This window comes from Schistocerca americana, chromosome 6, assembly GCF_021461395.2.
Source record: "Schistocerca americana isolate TAMUIC-IGC-003095 chromosome 6, iqSchAmer2.1, whole genome shotgun sequence".
NCBI lineage: Eukaryota > Metazoa > Arthropoda > Insecta > Orthoptera > Acrididae > Schistocerca > Schistocerca americana.
Genome location: NC_060124.1, coordinates 341782385 through 341798171, shown reverse-complemented (window position 1 = coordinate 341798171; position 15787 = coordinate 341782385).

Here is a 15787-nt window from a genome sequence, read left to right as displayed (position 1 = left end):
AGGACCTTGGCTGTTGGCATCAAACAGTGGCGTCTCGATTGCGGACCATTTTAGATGATGAGGTAGTCAGCAATGCGTTGCTGCTGTCGAAGATGTTCACGGGATGACCCAGGCAGCATATGGACACAGGTATGAGGTGAATTACCTCCCACTGTCGCCGTCTCCGTCGACCGTGTCTCCAGACATGTAAGTACCTCCAGTCAGTGCTCCACAAGCAGCCGCATCCCGGTTGCCTCGCTCGCCCTTCCATTCAGTGGTAGGTCCCTCAGGACCTTGGAGTCGAAAGCGGTGGCGAAAGTGCTTGTGTGCCACCAGGGCACCAGCCCTTTGTTGACAGCTCATGGCACAAAGGAGCTCGTCTGTACCTGCCTCCATTCAATTAGCCCGATGACGTCATGTCGACCAGCTAACCTGTGGTCACTATGTGGGCCACTGCCACCTGGAAAGATCTGCTTCCCCTCCGTCTCACAGAGCTGTCGGACGACCTTTACTGTCCTGTCTGCTTGGTGCCCCGTCTGACCAGCTGCTGTGGCCACTCCGGTGTCAGCGATCTGATACGTTGCCATCAACTCAGCTTCCATTGTCTGCACAATGCTTACATTCGGACTTAGTGCCGTGTTTTTACAAATATGTTTACAGCATAAATACAGATAGAATTATAATGAAATTGTGAAGAATTGTGTTATACGATTACTCCAAGAATAAAAAAATAAAATGGTTTGCAGAGCTCTTTTGACAAAAATAAAATCTTAGTCTATTCTACATTTCTTATCAGATTTTATTACAGCAATAATTTAAAATGATCAATTTTCTGTGTCTAAATCTTTATAATTTTAAGTAGTGGTGAGGTGTTGTAATGTATGATAGTGTAGTGTTAATTTCCCATTACCTTTCATGCAACTCAAAATACTAAGCCGGCTTAGACTACACATTCACTTCAGTCACTCTCACACCATCAAAGTCTACTACTTATTCATGTAACCCAACTACTAAAAAAAGATATATGAACTACTGAAGGTATTAGACTTCCCATTATGTTGTTGTTACGGTGGCACTAACGCTGGTGTATGATGTGAATCTCGATGAGTGTCGATGTCACCAGTCTGCTCTCTCTCCTATGTGGCAAAACAACCGCTACGAAATTCTCTTTTCGGTGAAACTGACACAAAACTTTCTCAGGTTGGTGTACAAATTTTCCACTCCAGCTCCTGAAACAAACATAAAAAGCGCAAGGTATTATCGACATTTGACTGCAAAGCTACATTTCTTCCATTCTTATCTTTTTCACAAATTGATGGTGCGCCTCGCTCACCCTGTAAAAACATGCCAAAGTGACCCGCACATTCCGTGCTCACGCCGCATAGTACCAACTATCGCCCAGGATCTACCACCCAGGCGCTCGCGAACTACTCGGGAAAGCCCACACGAATATCATCGCACAATAGTTGAGAAAACCACATGCGAAAACCACAAGCGAATAACCACAGTGAACAACAATCGCATAAGAAGCGATAGCTCATCTGTGTAAGCACACTCGAATAAAATATCCCATTCACAATAAACATTGCACCAAAAGCGACATCCATAAAAAAGAAGAAACACCAGAAATACATCGTGCCACTGGCGATGACAATGATCAGCACACAGCAGAGACACACTGCACTGGGCAATGGTCACAAGAAAGTCAACACGCCTCTCGCGTGAACAATACACGACCATCCTGCAAAATGCCTCGATGGGTCTCGCAAATTAATCTTAATGACGCCCCTCTCACACACTATACTACGACTTATACTATACTGGACCTACAAGGGCGTTTACTGCAATGCACACAAAATTAAAGAGAAGAAATATGATTGTAGCTTAGCTCCAAGATGTTACAGAAGAATTCCGTCCTCAACACTCGTGCACTTCTTTCGGACTCAAAGACATAAAATTCTATCGTTATTGTGACACCTGATTCTGTCATCCCGTGCAAACTACAAAACTGCTATGAGAACGCATTAATTCGCGCGAAATAGGACTCAAATAACAACGAAGTTTCCGTCGTGAAATCAACATGTTTCTACTCTCAACAACTATAATTAGTCAGCTCTAGGATTACCAACTGTACATCTATAAACTTGGTATACGTTACGAAGAAATACTTGTACAATGACATTCTAACAATGCCTAATTCTTACGACTAGCAGTAATGGGAGAAGTTCCTACGCTAATTACCATGGTGGAATTACAAAAAATCTAAAGAAATGATTGTAGTCTTTAAAACTACACTCCTGGAAATGGAAAAAAGAACACATTGACACCGGTGTGTCAGACCCACCATACTTGCTCCGGACACTGCGAGAGGGCTGTACAAGCAATGATCACACGCACGGCACAGCGGACACACCAGGAACCGCGGTGTTGGCCGTCGAATGGCGCTAGCTGCGCAGCATTTGTGCACCGCCGCCGTCAGTGTCAGCCAGTTTGCCGTGGCATACGGAGCTCCATCGCAGTCTTTAACACTGGTAGCATGCCGCGACAGCGTGGACGTGAACCGTATGTGCAGTTGACGGACTTTGAGCGAGGGCGTATAGTGGGCATGCGGGAGGCCGGGTGGACGTACCGCCGAATTGCTCAACACGTGGGGCGTGAGGTCTCCACAGTACATCGATGTTGTCGCCAGTGGTCAGCGGAAGGTGCAAGTGCCCGTCGACCTGGGACCGGACCGCAGCGACGCACGGATGCATGCCAAGACCGTAGGATCCTACGCAGAGCCGTAGGGGACCGCACCGCCACTTCCCAGCAAATTAGGGACACTGTTGCTCCTGGGGTATCGGCGAGGACCATTCGCAACCGTCTCCATGAAGCTGGGCTACGGTCCCGCACACCGTTAGGCCGTCTTCCGCTCACGCCCCAACATCGTGCAGCCCGCCTCCAGTGGTGTCGCGACAGGCGTGAATGGAGGGACGAATGGAGACGTGTCGTCTTCAGCGATGAGAGTCGCTTCTGCCTTGGTGCCAATGATGGTCGTATGCGTGTTTGGCGCCGTGCAGGTGAGCGCCACAATCAGGACTGCATACGACCGAGGCACACAGGGCCAACACCCGGCATCATGGTGTGGGGAGCGATCTCCTACACTGGCCGTACACCACTGGTGATCGTCGAGGGGACACTGAATAGTGCACGGTACATCCAAACCGTCATCGAACCCATCGTTCTACCATTCCTAGACCGGCAAGGGAACTTGCTGTTCCAACAGGACAATGCACGTCCGCATGTATCCCGTGCCACCCAACGTGCTCTAGAAGGTGTAAGTCAACTACCCTGGCCAGCAAGATCTCCGGATCTGTCCCCCATTGAGCATGTTTGGGACTGGATGAAGCGTCGTCTCACGCGGTCTGCACGTCCAGCACGAACGCTGGTCCAACTGAGGCGCCAGGTGAAAATGGCATGGCAAGCCGTTCCACAGGACTACATCCAGCATCTCTACGATCGTTTCCATGGGAGAATAGCAGCCTGCATTGCTGCGAAAGGTGGATATACACTGTACTAGTGCCGACATTGTGCATGCTCTGTTGCCTGTGTCTATGTGCCTGTGGTTCTGTCAGTGTGATCATGTGATGTATCTGACCCCAGGAATGTGTCAATAAAGTTCCCCTTCCTGGGACAATGAATTCACGGTGTTCTTATTTCAATTTCCAGGAGTGTATTATAACCAAACAAAACTTATGCTACTATTCTTATGTTCGGCTGTCACCGACCATTAAACTACCTGTGGCTTGTTCAGAATAAGAAATTGCCACCATATGTCCATCTTCTGTTTTCTTCTCCTTCTTCCTGCTGTAACTGCTGCTATCGTGACCTCCAACGTTATTCAGTGAAGGGTTTAATGTGCGATGTGTAATGCACTCGTGCCAATCGTCCAGATCTTAGGAACTCCAGCTCATATGCATTCTCGTGCGCGACACGGCGTATCTGAAGTGGTCCATTATACAAGTTGAAGAACTTCTGGCGCTGTTTCTTCTGTTTGTTGGAGAGATTAAACGATTTGATGAGAACCTTCTGCCCAACGCGAAATTCACGGTCCCGAGCCTTCTTATCTTCTTGCTACTTCCTTCTCCTTCCAGCTTTCCGAATCCTTTCCAGCGCCATCCCGATTATCTCTCGGCGCGGAATCTGTTTCCGCTGGGAAAATTCCACTAACTCCGTACTTTCTCTAGTGGATCTCTGTTTTTAAACACAGTTATCGGTGCCAAGAGAGTTGAACCACGTGGAAGTTCATTAACGACATTTTGGAAATCCAGCAACATCACGTCCTGTGTGCTGTGCTGTCGATGACATTAGATACGACACAGATTGCCCAGGTCCTTCATCCATCGTCGGCGGGGTTCGAACTCGGGTGATGGCCCGTTATGTAAATTGGTGCTATCTTGTATCTCTTCAGAGTGTCCTTCCATCGTTTTGACCTGAATTGAGCCCCGTTATCTGTGATAATTTTGTCCACCTTGCATACTTGCGCTATGAAGTCTTTCGTTAACGCGTTGCAAACAGTGACTGCCGTGGCTCGTCGTAACGGAGTAAATGTAGCAAACGTCGATGTTAATTCAACGACTACTAAAATGTACCGGAAACCACGCCGAGTGATCGGGATCGGTCCCATTAAGTCCGCGGCCGCCAAGTGTCGCAGTTTGTTTGGAACGATTGGATGGAGGGGTGCCTTCACTGTCTGGCTGCCTGGTTTTGCCTTCTGACCGGCCTTGCATACGGATAGAACCTTCCTTATGCGTCTTTCCATTTGTTTAAAATGACACAGGCCCTTCAATTTCCGGAATCATTTCCGTGGTCAGAAGTGACAATAGCTTACGTGTGTGCACCAGATTAACTTATTAACTAACTCGTCCAGTATACAAAGACTCCATATCGTGCAAGCCATTCATCGGTGGAATAAGATCCCCTTCCTTACAAGGTAGAACATTCGTAATTCGAATTCCTGGCGGATCTTCCAATGTTCTTTCAGCTACTTCAATTCCGAATCTTTATCCTGCTCTCTTCTTACATCCCGTAATGATGCAGTCGTGAAGTCCTCGACAGCGACTCCCCACAGATGGAATAGACTAAAGTGACTATCCTCCGCATCTTCTCCCTTTGCATCTGGTCTCTCAATCGGCGAACGTGAAAATGCATTCGCAATTACATTTGTTTTTCCCGGGACATGTGTGATGCTGAAGTCAAATTGCTTGAGGAATAAAACCCACCGTGTCAGCCTATCGTGTGCCAGTTTTGCCGACAGCAAAAATTCCAACGCTCTGTGGTCTGTAAAGACATAGGTCTTATGTCCAAGCAGGAAATATTTGAATTTTTTGAAAGCCCACACGATAGCCAGTGCCTCCAACTCAGTCACTGAGTAATTCGTTTCGCACTTTGTAAGGACCCAGCTCCCAAATGCTATGGTCTTGTTTACTAATGTCCCCTCTTCCATAATTGGTTGGAATATTATTACGCCAAGACCTGTTTTCGCTGCAGTCCACATGCAAAAATCCGCTGTTAAGTCAGGGTGAGCTAGGATAAGTGTCTCCAAAGGGCCTGTTTAAGCGAATTGAATTCATGATTCACTGTCTCGTCCCGCATCCATGGTGTCTTCTTTCCTGTTAAGGCACAAAGTCTTGGTGCGCCATTCTCCTTCGTTTTAATGAACTTCTTATAAAAATTTACGACGCCCAGGAACCCTCTGAGGTGCTTCCTGATCTGTGGTCTCCGGAATTGTGCTATAGCTTTGAGTTTTTCCGGATTAGGTGCAATCCTTTCTGCTGAAATCACGTACCCAAGAAAATCCACCTTCCTCGTTCCAAAACAAGATTTTTCCAAATTAATTGTGACGCCATGTTGCCTTGGTGTTCCTAGCAGTTCGCCAAGGACCTTGTTGTGTTCGTCCCAAGAGGGCTTTGCAGTGAGGATATCATCAACATAGGACGTCGTGTCATTCCATTCAGCCCCCTGATGAATGCTGCGGACGATATACTGAGGCCAAAGGGCAATCGGCGGAACTGATAGCAGTGTCCTTCAACTAGGAAAGTCAGTATTGACGACACGAGGGGTTAATTTAATTTGCCAGAAACTTGAACAGAGGTCAACGGACGAAAACACCTTGACACCATGACATCTTGGCAAGAGATCTAGCTTCTCTGGAAGGTCTGTTTCTGGCAAGATTATCGTGTTGATTTGCCTCGTATCATGCACCAGACGTATCGACTCATCCTTCTTCTCAGCTACCTGCAATGGGTTATTGTATGTGGACACACTGGTTTCAATGATCCCTTCTTGCAGCATCCTCTGTACTTCTTTCTGGATGCGATGGGAATGGGATAGGGTGGGACAAAGAACTTCTGATGTTCTTCGACACGGAACGCATACTGGAAACCTGATGGCTCCTGTCTTAGGTAGGAACACTTCAATGTTGTTCAGTAGCATGGCTTGTAGTTCTGCCCTCTCCTCTTCGGTAATATTGTCAATACCACAAACCCTCTCTTGTATCGTCTGACAGATCTCATCCACGGTGTCCTCTGTGCCATTGTGGCCATCCCTTTCATCTCTGGACACTGATTTCGACTTTCATAAACACCAGTCTTCTGAATCTATGCAGATCTTAAGGCACCTCGCCGGGACTTGCACCCATATCGCCCGATCAATGAATCGAAGTATGATGCTTTTATCCTTATTTAACGTTGCTGTATCACGTCCTAGATCCAGTGTTGCATTGTACTCGCTTAGAAAATCGGTTCCGATAATCAGCTCAGTTGTCAGTTTTGGCACGATCAGGGAGTTTCCCACCAGCAGGTGACCTTGACAAAGTAGCTCTAGCCTAGTCTGCATGTTCACCTCAGTTACCTTCCCTACTATTGCTCCTTTTATTCTTAATCTCTTCACTGATAGTTCCGCCCAGTCTTACAGTCCCTTACACTGTCTCTTCCGCGATGGCCGAAATCTCATTACCACTATCCAGGATTGCTCTAACTTCCTTTCCTCCTATGGTTACCATAACAATTGGATGCACGTCATTATGAGCGAACCCCGCTCTTTCTTCCAGCAACGTTTCTTCAATATCGTCGTATCTAATAACATTGATGAGGTTAGGTCAGAGTTCAGTTGCAAATGCGTTTTGTGCCTCTTCTTCATATTCAACTAGTCATTGGCGTTGCTTGTCATTTCCACGCGCCCCTCGACCTTGGTTCGGTCCTCGAATCTCAATTTCCTTGACCTGAGCTCCATTTCCGTTTCCTCCATTGTTCATTCGCGCACCTCTTCCATCATCGTTGAAACCGGAGCCATGGTTTCGCCATCCGTTGTTTTGTGGTCCGCAGTCTTCATTCCTCCTTCCATTCCAGCCTCTGTTGCGTAGTACATAACTATTGCGGTTCCCATTCCAGTCTCTTCGTTGTTCAACTTCATTGCTCCCGAAATTTCCCGACCGTGGATGGTTTCCGTAAGGCGTTCCATTCCGTACATTTCCGTTTCTGTTAGTGTAATAGTTATATTGTGGACGCGACATAGGGCCTGCTACGTATCTGTCAGACGTTCCTCTGTGCTCTCGGATATTCTCTGCTCGGAATACGTACTCTAATTCGTAAAGAGTGTTACGGAAAGTACTGAGCTCCATATTACACCTGCCAGCCAATACTTGTTGATATGCTGACGGAAGTTTGGTGTAACAGTGACATATGATTTCACTGGTAGAGCATGGTACGTCAAGATACTGGTTCTTGTCGATTATTGCATCAAGGAACTTGACTGAAAATTTCGAATTTTCGGACTTGTAAGAAGTGTCGAAAATCAAATGGCGTTTCATCGACAACTTCCGCCCTGCGGAAAATATCAGTTCAAAAAATGTGTGTGAAATCTTATGGGACTTAACTGCAAAGGTCATCAGTCCCTAAGCTTACACACTACTTAACCTAAGTTATCCTAAGGACAAACACACACACCCATGCCAGGGGGAGGACTCGAACCTCCGCCGGGATCAGCCGCACAGTCCATGACTGCAGCGCCTGAGACCCCTCGGCTAATCCCGCGCGGCTACAATCTTTAAACCTTTCATTGCTTTGGTGTTTTCTTTACGTAGGTTTTCCTGGAGTTTATTTGCCCATGTCTTGTGTTCCTCTTGCATCTGATTTACCTGAGCACCGATATATTTGATGTCCGTCCTCATCTCGTTATTATCTCGTACTAACTCATTAATTTTCTCCTCCATTCCTTTTAGTCCATTAATCTTTTCCTCCACTCCTTTTACTCCAGCCTCCATTCCCTATAGGCTATCAAGTTTCTTCTTCATTCCCCTTAAAAATTCTACCAGATTGTAGTCCTCTTCCTTTCCTCACAAGGGAACCTCCCCATCGCACCCCCCTCAGATTTAGTTATAAGTTGGCACAGTGGATAGGGCTTGATAAACTGAACGCAGATCAATTGAGAAAACAGGAAGAAGTTGTGTGGAACTATGAAAAAATAAGGAAAATATACAAACTGAGTAGTCCATGGGTCACATAGGCAACATCATGGACAGGTTTAGTTCAGGAGCGGCGTGGTCCCGTGGTAGCGTGAGCAACTGCAGAACGAGAGGTCTTTGGTTCAGGTCTTCCCTCGAGTGAAAATTTTTGCATAATTATTATCTGTCCGTTCGTTCATTGACGTCTCTGTTCACTGTAATGAGTTTAGTGTCTGTGTTTTGCGACCGCATCGCAAAACCGTGCGATTAGTAGACGAAAGGACGTGCCTCTCCAATGGGAACCGAAAACATTTGATCGCAAGGTCATAGGTCAACCGATTCCTCCACAGGAAAACACGTCTGATATATTCTATACGACACTGGTGACGGCATGTGCGTCACATGACAGGAATATGTTGTCGACCCACCTAACTTGTACACTTGGCGAATGGGTAAAAAGATTCTTCTACCTTGCCCGATTTAGGTTTTCTTGTGGATGTGATAATCACTCCCAAAAAAGTGATGAAAACATAAGAGTTTGTCACATAAACTGAAAATAAAAAAATGAAACTTTTCACTTGATGGAAGATTTGAACCAACGCCCTTTCATTCCGCAGCTGCTCACGTTACCACAAGACCACGGCGCTCCTGCGTTTCCAGTCTCCTTGACGTCTATCTTCCCATGAACTACTCAGTTTGTATATTTTCCTTATTTTTTCACAGTTCCACACAACTTCTTCCTGTTTTCTCAATTGATCTGTGTTCAGTTTTTCAAGGCCTATCCACTGTGCCAACTTATAACTAAATCTGAGGGGAGTCCGATGGGGAGGTTCCCTTGTCAGTATCGTGATCGACCGAAATCATACTTGATTTCTGCAGTGTTGTTTCCGCATCATTGCGTACTGATACCTCCCTGTCTTCTCGGTTCAGATTTCCAATAATTACCTCTGCTTCGATATGTTGTGGTACCCTCACATCTTCTATCGCATGCAAACTGACACTGTCAGTCCCCTTAAGAAAAGCCATATCGCTTTCGTGTCCCTGATTTTCCATGTCGCACGACATCGTTGTTGCTAACACCGTTCAACAGCAACGTCTTCGTACGTTCAAACTGTGCCTCTGCCGTTTCATTGCGCTCTTCCTCCATGACGTACACTTTATTTTCCCGCTCCCAATCTACTTGTCTCCGTGCCCTAATTCTCGTTATCATTCAAATTCTCTATCCACAACAAACTTCAATTATACGTGCAACACGTGGACAACCTTATTATCTAACTCACAAGATATACGCCGTACAATACAATGACATCAAAACAAATACAGCAAACCTGTATGCAGCCCGAGACTACGGTGGTGGTGGTGGTTAGTGTTTATCGTCCCTTCGACAACGAGGTCATTAGAGACGGAGCGCGAGCTCGGGTTAGGGAAGGAATGGGAAGGAAATCGGCCGTGCCCTTTCAAAGGAACCATCCCGGCATTTGCCTGAAACGATTTAGGGAAATCACGGAAAACCTAAATCAGGATGGCTGGAGACGGGATTGAACCGTCGTCCTCCCGAATGCGAGTCCAGTGTGCTAACCACTGCGCCACCTCGCTCGACAACAGCACACGAGATTCAGAATAAAAAACAACCAAATACAAAAAAATACAATACTAAACACCACAAAAATAATACGACGACGACGGAAAAACGGTCGACATGTGACACAGAAGTACTGACACAAATACACTGTAAATAAAACAAATAGACATATAAACAACACAATCAGACAACTAAGTATCTACAACACACTACTGAACCATATTTTTCTTTTCTTTTTGTTTTTTATTTCATCATAATGTGGACCTGTTTGGCAAGGAAGCTAAACGACAGCATCACAGAAGTGCCAAGGACCTAGATCCTGGCAGCAATTCGCCAATAGCAAGCTTCCTTCTTTCAATTGTAATCAAGACTTTAATGAAAAAGGCAAAGGAAATGTTAATTAGAAAACTAGGAGGAGTTTTGGTCTAAATAACAATAGATTTATTCATTCTTAACATCACAAGTCAAAAAAATGGCTAAAGCAACGTCACACAAACATTTTTATATGACAAACGCTTTCGCTAATATGCTGTCTACGGTGAACAAAGTGATCAGTTGGGGATCATCTCACGACACTAACCAGAACTAATCGCATTACCTGACTTCATACATGTGAGTCCGCGGTATGGCCACTATGCGTGAAGGAATATGTCAAATGTTTAGGTGCTCAACTCAAAACAATAAGTACACCCACGCACACTCGTTGCGTGCGTGATGCTAGAAGCAGTACCTCTGGTGATTCAGATGGTGACTGGCACAGGCTCTAAATGGCCCGCTAGCAAAGCGCACAATTCTCACAGTTTAAGTAAAGGCCTGCAGTTCTTTACTACCAAAGCGCTAGTACAAGAGTGTCCTCTTTTTCTCAGGTTTCCTCGCCAGCTCGGTAGCGTAGCACATTTACATCTTTTTAGACCACTCCCACTTTAGCACAAGCCAACCACGAGCTGGAGCGCGGCATTCGAAGCTGGGTGACCACTCCTTGCTCTGCATACACAGATTTGATCAAACAGCGACTTAAGAGTTAATTGGAAGAAAAGGAAAAAATATGGATGGAACCACAGCCCTCACTAAAAAGGTCGTTATCTCCCCTGCTGCGTCCATTTAGAACTTTCCAAAGAAGCCATAAACTCGCTGAAAGCCTTCTACCTCCACAGATATTTTTTCTGGGCGCCATTGACTTGTCCCATGGAAATTCGGAGAAACGCACAGTCATCTTATCGGCTTACTGCCTAACAAGGGCCCATCCTCTGCTTTATTGCCAATCTTCAATGCTCTGCCCATTGCAGCGGCGACCCCTCAGCGCTAGTCAGCCCACCTGGTCGCGACCGCCGACCGACCGGCGCCATCCAACGTGTCTTCACAATGAGGCCACGGCACTCGGCAGTCCGCAAATGTTTTCACACAGGTTCTTCAGAAAAACGCTCCCCTCGGCCCTCAGCCGCCATTGGCTTTTGCTGCAGTCGTTTAAATCGGCACCCTCTTCCTTTCAACGCATGTAAAGCTTACTGCTATGTCTTCACTAGAGCACACAAGCAAGAGTGTTAACTACTGCCAACCATTTCCTCACATGAATGAAGTCAGATTGTATCTAGGTATAGTAACCAAGTAATAAAGATCAACTTTTCTAACATTACGTAGCATAACACCGTATTGGAAGTGAGAGTGCCCTGCAATCTCTCAGTGTACCACAAGCAAATGTGCCAGGAAGGCTGGGGGTAGTTTAGAGTCCATGGCGTAATAAAAAGCGCTGCAATTATTTAAATATACTTTGCTAATTCTTATGTCGGCTGCAAAGCAAACTACAGTTCTCTATATATCTTCGCATGCAACGATCTATTTAAAGTGTATTTTGAGTCAGCCAGCTACTAGTTTTGTGACAATGTGCAACTGTTTTTGTGACATTTGCGTGTGTGTGTGTGTGTGTGTGTGTGTTTGTGTGTGTGAAGTAGCTACTGCATTCGCCTTATATCCCCCACATCATGATCATGTGACCTGATATTAATTATTTATTAACTTCAGCAATATTTCTGTCTCGATTTCCTGTCAGGCATTTGCTTTGGAAAGAAGGCATCTCTTGTGTGCACTTATATCTGACAGGTTGGTTCATGGATACAGATGAGTTGAGATGGCGGCGGACTCTGACAGGATGTATGCTTTTGTTCCAGGGCTTATTGTGGTACTTCACAGGGCCGTGGAGGTAGGTGACATCCGACAGTGGTGCGATAAGCCCACTGTTGTTTCCAAGTCCCTCATGCACACCCCAACTCCGGGCAACCTTTGTGGGTGGGTGGCGAGACACAAGAAAGTTTTTCAGATGTGTTTCAAGAATCTGTGACAGTGTAATTATGTATTTCCTTATGCGACTGGAATGAAAAGCACTGCAATTGTTTAAATATTCCACTCACAGCAATCGATTTCCTCACAAGTTATTTAAATAAACTATATTTCTTACACCACCTTGTATCCTGTAAATTGTTTAAATAAACAGTATTCCATACATGTCAATCAGTTTCCAAACAAAGTTTTTAAATAAATGAATAAACCATATTCCAAACACTGTCTTGTCTCCCATAAATTGTTAAATAAAGAATTTCCACACATTGTCTAGATTGTATAAACGACATTCTATACACTGCAATCGATTTATCACCAATTTCCATAAATATCCAAATGAACTATATTCCATACCATACCTTGTATCCCATCAATTGTTTAAAGAAACAATATTCCATACATTGCATTACCTGCCATAAACTGTTCAAACAATGTTCCATATACTGCAATCGATTTCTCGCCAAATGACCAATCAGTTGAGTCTTTTTCCCGCTATTTTGCAAGTGCAGGAGGGGAGAGGGAGAGCTGGGGGTTTCTCAGTAGGGGAGGGGTTAATTAATTGATGGAGTTAATTAATTAATCAGTCAAATTGATATCAAAAGTATGCTTCTATCGGTAAGGGGAGTTCCCAATGGTTAGAGGAGGAGGAGGGGGAGCTGTGGATTTTTTCTGAAGGATGGATTGTCCTCAGGGCATCATGCAGCAACTTAGCAGAACTATAGTTTAAGTATCCATCAACCAGAAGGATGGATTATCCCCATGGGATCATTAGCTGCTTCGCAGAGCAGTGGGTTAAGGACCTGTCAATCAGAATGGGTTTGCTCCTGAATGTATACTTGTCTCTGATGTAGGCAACCTGTTCTCTTTGCCCTATTAGTCACACTTGGGCTTATTAATTTCGCCTACTGGTATAATGAAGTTCAATGCATTTGCTTGTAATGGCGTTCAAGCCCGGTATACAAATCCTCTAACGTTTTTGTGGATTCTCTGTCATTTGTGCAGACGTTGGGATTGCGTCTCCAACAAAGCTCTGAGTTGTTTCTACTGCTATCCTTGTCCATTTGCAGTTGTTCAATTTACCTAGTGACTATGACGCCGACGAGACTTTATCTGATCTTTTTCCTTTCCTAGAATAGACAAAGTCAGTTAACAAGAATTCAGCTGTAATTACAGTACTCCTTAACTGGAACATCCATCAACCCATGTGATGCAATCGAGTTTCCCAAATGATCGAAATTATCGTGACGTTTGGCCCTGTCAACTTTATTCCGTTTGATTTTGCAGCTCTCAAAGGATGAAATCCAAACCATTAGCTGCTGAACTCGAGATCTATTGCTTACATGGCAGATGCTCTATCTGACTGAGCCATCAAGGACACAGAGGTTAGTGCGACTGCAGGGACTTATCACTGACATGCTCCCTGAGAGACCCACATTTCCTACTTACTGTCCACACACTACATTTGTAGTGCCCCTGCCCGCTAATTACTCATCGCCAGTAAGCCGGACATGTCCGAAAGAACAGATACCATCTTCATATAAATGAGGCTTACTGGCCAATGAACTTCTTCAGTGCGGATGCACTCACATTGCTCAAACTCTTGCGGGAATCAGTAGATTGACTGCCACGAGTAATGAGTATAGTGGACAGGGACACTACAAATGTAGTGTGTGGACAGTAAGTTGGAAATGTGGGTCTCACTGGGAGCGTGGCAGAGATAAGTCCCTGCACTTGCATTATCCTCTGTGTCGTCGATGGCTCAGTCGGATAGAGCGTCTGCCATGTAAACAGGAGATCCTGGGTTCGAGTACCGGCTGGGGCATACATTTTCAATTGCCCTTGTTGATATTTATCAACGCCTGTAAGCAGCTAATGGTCTGTATTTCATCATTCTGTTTATTCCACTGGGTGTTCCACTGGTTATAGTATAACTCCAACGAATAATTCATCATCACTTAACCATTTACTGGGCACACAGGGTCATTTCTGACGACTTGCGTGATCCAACTTGCTTCATTGTGACACACACCACCTCTCATTGTTTACATTTTCAGTACCTTCCCGCTCTTCACTACAGTACGCTATCAACATGTTTTCATCAGTCTGTCGGTCACCATCTAGTTTTTGTGAGCCTCACAAGACATTTCCGACTCCATGCACCTGGGAGTGCATCAATTGGTGTGGAGGTAAGTTGCTTTTTGAATTGTAATTTTCCTTGAATATTGGTATAAATGATAAAATTATTAATGAATTACAACGAAACAAGTAGTGTACTTAGTTCCATTGGCAACTTAGCAGATACTTCATTACCACTTTTGCCACTGTATCATTTCCAGTTATTATATTTTCAGATGGCTGCACCCACACGACCAAAGAAATATGGGAGAGGGATGAAGCAGATGATGACGTAGCAGGAACGGATACAGAAGATGAGGACCAAGAGGCGGAGATTGCATGCGTCTGATGCATAACAAGAAGGAAGTGAATCCGAGGCAGAGTGCTTCGAGGATGGATTTTTTGTATACAAAGATAAGTCTATAAAACGGAAAAAGGAAATACTGACCAAAACCATCAGAATACAGATGTTAGCATAACCCATTTACCTGCAAGAAAGGCACACTCCAAAAGTGTCGTGTCTGTCATCAATTCATTTTCTACTTTATTTGATGAACATATGGTGATCTCAGCAGAGTCGGTAAAAAATAAATATTCGAGAGAGCAAGACGCCAAACATATGACAAGAGAAGAGTTACCAGCGTTTTGGGGGCTGCTCTATTTGGTTGGGCTTCACGAAGCCACTCATGCGACTTATGAGGATTTATGGGAAGACATAGAAATCTTTGGTCTTAATGTCAAGCAAAGGATTTCTATTTTTAGTTAGGGTCATCAGATTTGACGACATTTACAACTGTGAAACTGGAAGAAAACATGATAACTTAGCACCTGTGAGGGACTTTCTCACTGCTGCAAATAATATTTGTTTACATTCGTTTAGCTCAAGTGAATTTTGTACAGTTGAAGAACAGCTTATACTTTTCTGGGGGAAATGTCCATTTAGGCATATTTGCCGCAAACCCCAGAAAGTATGGAATAAAGGTTTTCGACAAGTAGACGCTAGGAGGCATTATTTAGTCTGCTTCGTGATACATGCAGGCACACAACGGGAGATAACATTTCGTCACGACAATGCTGAATTTTGAGTTGTGAACATATTGACTAAGCCTGTTGCAGTTACCAACAGGAATATAACTTGTGACAATTGGTATACGAGTTACCAACTAGCTCAGCTCTCCTTACGAAAAAGTTAACAGTTGTGGGTTCCCTACGAAAAAATAAGCGTCAGATTCCACCAGAATGTCAGGCTAGTGAGCATGAAACAATATACAGCAGAGTTTTTGGATTCACTAAAG